The sequence below is a fragment of the Sinocyclocheilus rhinocerous genome, unplaced genomic scaffold, assembly GCF_001515625.1.
Source record: "Sinocyclocheilus rhinocerous isolate Xijiao unplaced genomic scaffold, SAMN03320098_v1.1 scaffold245, whole genome shotgun sequence".
Taxonomy (NCBI): Eukaryota; Metazoa; Chordata; class Actinopteri; order Cypriniformes; family Cyprinidae; genus Sinocyclocheilus; species Sinocyclocheilus rhinocerous.
The window spans coordinates 554808-563405 of record NW_015659923.1 but is presented as its reverse complement, the minus strand read 5'-3'; positions in this window follow the sequence as shown (position 1 = coordinate 563405).

Genomic DNA, 8598 nt, shown 5'->3' with positions numbered 1-8598 from the left:
GGGAAAAACACCATGTTCCGTGTCTTTACTAGCAGTAGAAAATTGGAAAAATCCTTTTAAGAAAATGCTGTGTGTTGTATTTTGGGAATGTCTGAAGAAGAACACGAGGGAATGTTTTAAAACAGTGATAAAACGTTGCTCTCAGGAGTAACAGGCTCTTTCTGAACCTTTGTGCTTCAGGGAAGGAGAGATGTTAAACTGAATGAAAGCTTTATTTTGAGGGGAGTGAGAAATGCAATAATGTGTTTCTAGGAGTGAGTGTGCCCTCTGTGTCTTTACCACTTCATTTATACTGTTTTAGGTTCAATGAATGAAATTCAATAAAATCGTGTGTTGTACAATGGTCTTTTGAGTTATTCACTCTTGAAATTTGTGGGCTAAGCATAAAAAATGCATGCGTTTTATTCATTAATACCAAGACAAATTTGTAACGTTTCTTCATCGGGTTTATTGTTATTGTTAACCTGGTTACATTGAGGTATTAAGGCAAATGGCTTGGAATCAAACAACTGGAAGAAGTAGTTTGTGATATTAAATGTGATATTCATTTTCTATGTGAAACATGCCAATCTAATTACTTACGTTTTTATAGCTTTGTACAAGTTAAGAATCTTTGTACAATAAAATGTTTTCCAGTTATACATTTAGTGCTTACACAAATAAATTTAAAAAAAAAGCTGATCTTAATTTGTGATTTCAGACATCAAACTCATGTTTTTTCCCAAATAAATCCTTCTCCCTTTGCTGTCTCTCTGACCTCCTTCTCTTCCCCTCGGTTTGAGGAAGGAGTCATCTGAGACAACTTCTCCTACCCCCTCGTCTATTTATATCAGCAATTAGGATTGACCATACATGTAAACGTGTGAAAGCACATACGTGATACTCTTTTACCCATCTTAATTTATATTTTCAGAATGTATATTCTTACACACAAAAAAACATACATATTTAAACATATTCCCTGTTACTGTTTAACCTACTACATCGTTTTGCCTTCAAAGTCAAGAGCAAACATGAGCTGTCCAACTGCATGTAAAATGAATGTTTAAAGAATGAATCCTGGTGTGCCATAGAATGCAATGCCACTTCTTGGCAAAGGGGCCTGAACTTGAGATAACAGTGTCAGCATCTTGCAGAGTTTTTTAGCACAAGGTGTTTGGTTAAAGTTAACTGATCTAAGCTGCTACTATGTTTAGAATTCTTTCTTTTTTTTCTTTCCTTTTTTGTTAGATTTACAGTTTTTTTTTTCTTTTTGAAATGATTAAAAATGCATATTTATTTAATCTAAATATACATCTAGAAGTGTATAGGAAGAAATACATACATCCCATCCCTTTTCTACCCTTTTAAACACTCATCATTCCCGCTAGCATATAAAAATACTTGAAATGCAGTCTGACATTATCCAATACAATCAGTAGACTGCTCCTCTTGTGTGTTTGGAGTGAGGTGCAGAATGTGTGACTGGATACTTAGCCAAATTCATATACCAACAGTAAATTAAGCTGACCAATAAAAGTGAAGAAAAAGAATTGCGTTGCGTCTTGCACGTACTTGAAATTTATTATAGCTATACTGGGTCATTTTGACGCTTTTGACCACACAATTTGGTTCCAATTCACATCAGCAGATGGCAGTATTGTACATTTTTCAACAGTACCACGTTACATTAAAGAGGGACCCCTCCTGGTAGCATGAACACTGCCTGTTCCTAGTCAAACTTCAACAGTGACAAGTATGTCATTGTGTATTAGAGATGTCCCTTCACATCTAATACAAAAGCCAGATGTTTCAAAGCACAAGTGAAAATGAGGGAAATCTCAAAATAAAACAGCTTTTTAGCAATGTTTAAAGTACATTTCAGCATTTCTGGTGGTTACTGAACACAAACTCAACAACACTTGTTGAATAAAGAAATAAAAGCATAAAGAATGTGTGAAGTTGCATCAGAATTGCACTCAACCACACTGAATTTCTAGCGGTGAAATTGTTGTGTGGGCTGAGATTTGAACCTTGGTCGATACATTAAAAATAAATGTTTCTACCATACTTTATTTTGCCCTTGAGCATGACACTTAACCTCAGGTTGCTCTGGAAGTCAAGTTCTTTTCAGTAAAAGTTTACATCAACCATTCTGTATAGGGCAAAAGAAAGGTACAAGCGAAAGATAAAGAACAGCAAAATAAATGTTTGTGTGTGTTGGTGGATTTTCCATGTGTTTGTATGGAGATGACTTGCAGAGGCTTTAACAGGCGTTGAGGATTTAGATTGCTCTTTGGCCCTGGGTAAGGGCCCCCTCCACCGCTCCTCTAATGGAAGATGATTCAGTCGAACGGACGAGAAGACAGAATCGCAATTACCCAGACTTATTGAACTCACCCCTGACATTTCTTTGGCTTCTGACTGAACTAGCACAGGAGTACAAGAGGACAGGGAAGTGGAGGAGAGATGAAGGGGAGTGGGGGGATACAGAAAAGAGAGAGAAAAGATAGAATATGTTAATGACAAAAGAGACCGAGACACTAAGAAAATATAGATTACACAGAGTACACAAGCCCTCTTAAAGGTCTTGCACCTGAAAAGATATAATGCAGCCGTATAGAAACATGCACAATTGGACAAAAACAGAATAAAAACACAGACAAAATTAATCGCCGCCTTTTTCAACCAACAAAATGATCTTAAATTGGACCGCCAAGCTGTGAAATAATTTCTGCCTCAGTCAACACTGTCACTGATTCTGGGGATTGACGTGTGCATGTTAAGCCACAATGGCAATCTCTCTCCATTCTCTCGTTCGGTATCTCTCGCTCATTGTCTCATCACCGTCTCACTCAATCTTTGAGGGTAGCAAGATAATGAATTGAAGAATTAGACCTAATGGGACACAGACCAGCGATGGTGTTACAGGAGGGGGCAAAAAAACAACAAAAACACAGAGCACCATTTCAGTCCAAATTGCCCGCGATGCCATTCAAATGCCAGTCTGGCATTTAAACATGTCTCACCCCTCACAACTGACCAGGACTTCCATTCGCCTCAGTCAGTCTGATTCAGCCCTGCTTGTTCTAATTGGTTTATGGATTCCATGGTCGATCACAAGACAAGAACTCTTATAGCAAAGGTGCTGGCAAAGTGCTTTTCGGTAAGGAGGGTCAAGGTCACAGGATTCGACAAGGATTCTGTTATTACAATAATCAACAAGGGTGTAGCTGTAATTATAACAGCATAACCCCCTTTCCTTCAGAAAAAAAATAAAAATTCTACAACTGATCTAATTTAGGATTCATATCCTAGTCTAACAAATATCAAATGTGTCTCAAAAATTCTTTGGAAGAAATATACTAGTTGTGATATGCAGGTGTATGAAGGGAATGAAGAGTGATGACAATATAGAGATTAGGTCAGTCATTTATTACCGGGGTACTTTATATCAACAGTGTCATATAATGAAGATTACAACTGATATTCTTCAGGCATTGTACAAATGGAAATCAAACACACTTCTCTCTGTGTGCAGTGGAATGAATTTCACAGTTCTGCGATGGCTGCAGTCAGAAAAGTAAATATCAGGTGGTGACACATGAAGCGTTTGATCCGCACAAATCCTTTACAGTGCAAATGAAATACACATGGCATTACGGTCTGGGATTAACTGTCTGCTGACTGCCGTTAGGCCTGCCACTATTACAACCTAATCAAGCACATGAAGACACACTCTAATAGTAGGCCAGTGCTGCAAACCCTGTTGTTCAGGGATTTTTTTTAAACTATATGTCTAATTAACAATGATAAAAATGCAAAAAACAAACAAATACAAAATAGGAGAAGTATCAAATAATTGTGTAAATAGTTTTATCTACTATTATTTAAAAATGATAGGGAACAGATTCACTACATTTCCAACTATATTTCATGTTTTCAGAAATCAGCTGCATGTGCTGTTACTCAAACTGTAGAAAGGAATATAAAATAAACATATTTTCCTACATGTTAGGACTGAAGTAATACAATTTATTTGGTTTTCTTCAAAACACTGCTTTAATTTTAAATTTTATACTTTGAATTTTCCATTAAAAAAAAAATCATGTATAAAGACACGCATTTACCTTGAGGCCAGTGGCCTTTTTATGGCATTCTGCCATGTCACTTTTAGATAAAGAATGTAATTTGATGCCAGAGTTTTTATATTTAGTCATTTGACCTAAATATTTTGCAGGGACCCCTTTTAATATGTTTCTGGTCCCAGCCCAGCCCCTCAAATGCTTGTATAGCCTGGGACACATAGAAAATGATGACTTTAACCTCCTCAGCATGAGCTGTGAACAGTTCACACTCCACTTTTGTGATTATTAAAAAATGTGTAACCAACAAAAGCCACATTTATGAAAAGAAAATGAATACATTTTGTAAAATATATACCATTTTAAAAAGCAGTGTAATTTAAAGATACAGTTATTTCCGTTCTTGTAATTCAAAACTGTAAAACCTAAAAATAACTTGCAGGCAACAAAGACAATTTCATGTCTAGTGTTTTAATTCCAAAATTATAGGCTAATTAATCTCAAGTAGTATTATTTTTTAAACAATGCACCGATTATTAATTTCTTTTTTAACCCTATTTCTAACTCACCCAAGAATAGATCTTTATACAAATAACTAACCTTTAGCAAATAATTTAGTAAGCCTAAATACCCATCATATTCTGTCACCCATCGTCATTAAATGTTCACCTTTAATACGAGCAGCAGAAGGAAGGAGAAACAGGCGGTATAGACTGGGCACAATAGTCAAACAGCGATCACAGCCTTTATTTCTAACCCATTGGGAGCATAACTTGCTTCCTCCCTCAAGTGCGTATTGAACGTTTATCGAGAGGCAGTCAAGTTCATTCACGCATTATCTTTCATCTTAGTTCAGCTGAGTAATCTTAAATATTTAGAAAATTCAATTTACGTCTATTACAAGTCGAATTTAGACACGATGACGAAAACGGTTCAATTTTTCTTCCAAACACTGTGCAGAGATTTCTCCTTTGAATTCTTTTTTGACAAGTGATGTCAAATTTGTGAAGTCAAAGCATAAAGGGGTAAGCAGCTTATGTACCGGACTATTTTAAACTTGAATGAAGAATACGAAGTGCAAAAACAGGGAAGTGGAGATAAATAGATTAGTGTGTGAAAGATGGCGAAATAACGCATTCCCCATCACAAAGCAGGAGAGCAGCTGTGGACGGAGCAGGTTCCGGTCGAGTACAGACGCACAAAAGAGGACTCCAACTTTCTCAGAGAGGCACTGGAAGGGACACTGGGGTAAAAAAATAAATAAAAATACCCTAGCCACTCTGAAAATATCTGAGGTAGAAATGTATTCTGCATTAAAAACTTTAAACGTAATCGCAAGAAACACGCTGGAACCTTTGACCGCATATCAGGTCCATGCCTTACCATGATTGGCAACTGGTTAAAGGCCTCGTTTCAGGAAGTCCTCTAATCTCAGCTGTGGTCAAAATAAATATCTTAGGGTTGGGTTAAAGGTGGGGCGCGCGACACATGGAATCAGCCTCTTCACTATATATAGACTTGCTTACTGAACCTGAAGATATGATTAGTGAAGCCACACAAGGAGAATATCCAAGCCCATTTACCAAAAAAAAAAAAAAAAAAACACAACGAAACTTAGATACAAATGGCACTTAAATTGTGACACGTTAGGCTATAGCCTATCATATCACGTGTTTTTCCTAACCAGCCCCATCCCCCTTTTTTTTTCTTTGATACTTGCTTATTACATATTAATTCGCCAACTTATGACCTTTTGCTGTTGTGTGCACGAGGACTTGACAGACTTAGGCGTAACGTGCTTATTATGTATTTACATACTAATTATTTCACAAAATAAGTGACGCTAAAGTGAATTAAGCAACAAGTGCACAGTGAGGTGGAAGTGAGAAAAGTGTTTAGGGAAGTGATTATTGTGCACATGTCACGCGCCACACTTGTCGCAAGGGTCGTAAACAACCACAAGCACGCGAAACAGGTGCCAATGGAATTTAAAGCAGCTAAACTCCCGCGAAGAAACTATAACGCCCTGTGACCCACCCAGGGTGTTCAGACATCGCTACAGGTAACCCATAGAATGCGGACCAGGCACTGTCTAATGTAACTTATTGTTTCTTATTGTTTTCTGTAGGTGTACCCATTTATAAGGTTCCTTCTTCTCATGCTGCTTTTTTAAAAAAATCCTTAACCCTAAAAGTGTATAGCCACCACGTCATTAGTCATTGTCACAAGTAAGATGTCCCAGCACCTGAAGGGTGCATATACATTTACATTTATTCATATTCAGAGAGGGACCAACATTAACTGTGCATATGAAAAAAAGAAAGTCGCTATATTCGCTAAATAATTATTTGAATTTCTTTTGCACATAGCTTTTTCAACAGAACTAGCACTGTGCTTTTAAAATCATTTGTTAGTAAAACGGGCGAATAATCTCCCGAGCAATCAAAGTTTATTTTACAAATTTTGAGGGACAATGTAAGTATATTTTAATAAGTAAATTATAACTTGATTACGCTTATTATAAGATAAATTATTAACATGATAAAACGTATAATAATTATTTTAGATGTTATTTAGCAAACTCCCAAGTAAATTTAGAAAATATATGAGAGGAAATCGGAGAATAATTTCTTGAAACGGCAAATATAGTCTATTGATAATGTTATTCAAATAGGTTGCTTTTTTTTTTTCTTCAAATGAACTGCAAATGAGAACATGAAATGGTACTAGATATTATTAACGAATTCTGGTCATATTACAATGTTAAATTGGTATAGATAGACAATCTGAACAGAAATTCAGAATTCAGCAAGGATTAAACGTGTTTTTGTTAGTTTAAAGAAATCAAACCTTCAGTAATGTTTACAACATTAAGATACGCAATTACATTTAAAAGACATTTATTTTAAGTTAAAGGACGTTGCCTACAATTTTGAAGTCATTAATAGAAAAACGAAAACAATTTCTACTTTTTAATCTCGTACCAATTCTAACTAAATCACTTCAAACTCAGATTACTATACAAACATGCTAACTTCGTTTTAGTAAAATGAAGGTAAGAACAAACTGGCCATAACACAAAGTAAACATCGAAATAACATCTGTCCCTAACACAGACTACAACAATTTAAATGGCATAAAATGAACAACTTGGAACAAAGACAGTGAAAGAAGTTTATGCATGGATAGCCTTCATTCATGGATTCCTGTCAGGGTTTAACAAAATAAAATACAGATAGCATAAGGCATAATATTACTTATACATATTTTTACAAAAATAAAACAAAATAATTTTTTATTTTTTGTACAAATGTTTTTCCATGAGTCAAAGAAATAGTTAATTAATCTAAATGCAAATTATTCCACATCAAACATGAAGAAATTGTATTTATAACTATTCTTAACAGTGTAGACAAATTTTTATTTATTTATTTATTTTTCCCCCTTTCGTAAAAGTTACTGACAACCGGTCACAAACCAATTTGAGAAAATGCGTTTGATCCGTGATGTTAATGAAATATAATCTGGGCTGACATGTCTGAGAGGCACTCTAAATGCGAGTTTTCACGGAGAGAAAATGCTTGGTATTTGTGAAAGTGAAAATGCACCTGTGGCACTTTATTGCATTTGAAAAGCCAACCAACATTACACGTCTAAAAATATTTTAAGCATCATCACAGATTTTTAACGTTAGTTGAGGGGAAAAAAAGTCTAAGCACGCAAAAACGTTTTGTCTCTCCGATTCACTGAAATCTTAAAGGTGGGATGACTGGAGAGATACAAGGCTAAAGCTTTGGCTGTCAATGAAGCCATTTTCTCCAAAAAGGGTCTCAAGATGGGAGCAGCATTCAATTAACTTGATCCCATCTAAAGAGCCTTAATTAGGTTTGTGGAGGACGCCACATGCACGGTGGGTCAGGGACAGCGAGACTGTGTCGACTGAAAGGAGACTTATTTACGCCAGGACGATCAGACGCTTTAGAATTAAAGGCATTAAAACCTATCAACTCTATCCTCCTGGCGTTTTCAAAGTGTCCACTCTGCTAGGATCCGGACCCCGACAGTTCCCTGGCTTTGATGGAGGAGTCTGGATTTAAAACAAGAAGCATCAGTCATGCATTTAGACCAATACCCACAGAGGTATTGGTTTCACTTTTTGTTATTGGACCAAATATTCGGCGGTGGATTACAGAGAGTATTGCTAAAATAATTTCTGGTGCGGTCACTTAAGTCGCGTTTCTCAGGTATGGAGTCCTTCCAATCGTAACATTTAAAGAGCTTTACAAATCTTTGGGAAGAAAAAAGATATTTGTTTGTAACATCGAAAATAACTGTCATCGTGTCATTGCAGATCCTAGAGTGGTGGTTGGCTGGGTTGGATCCTGCCCTGCATGGTGTCAGGACTCATATCGCTGACCGTGTTAGTACACTCTAAAATATGCTGGGTTAAATATAACCTAGCACTGGGTTAAAAAGGGACAAACCCAGCTATTGGGTTGTTTTGACCCAGCGGTTGGGTTGTTTTGAACCCAAC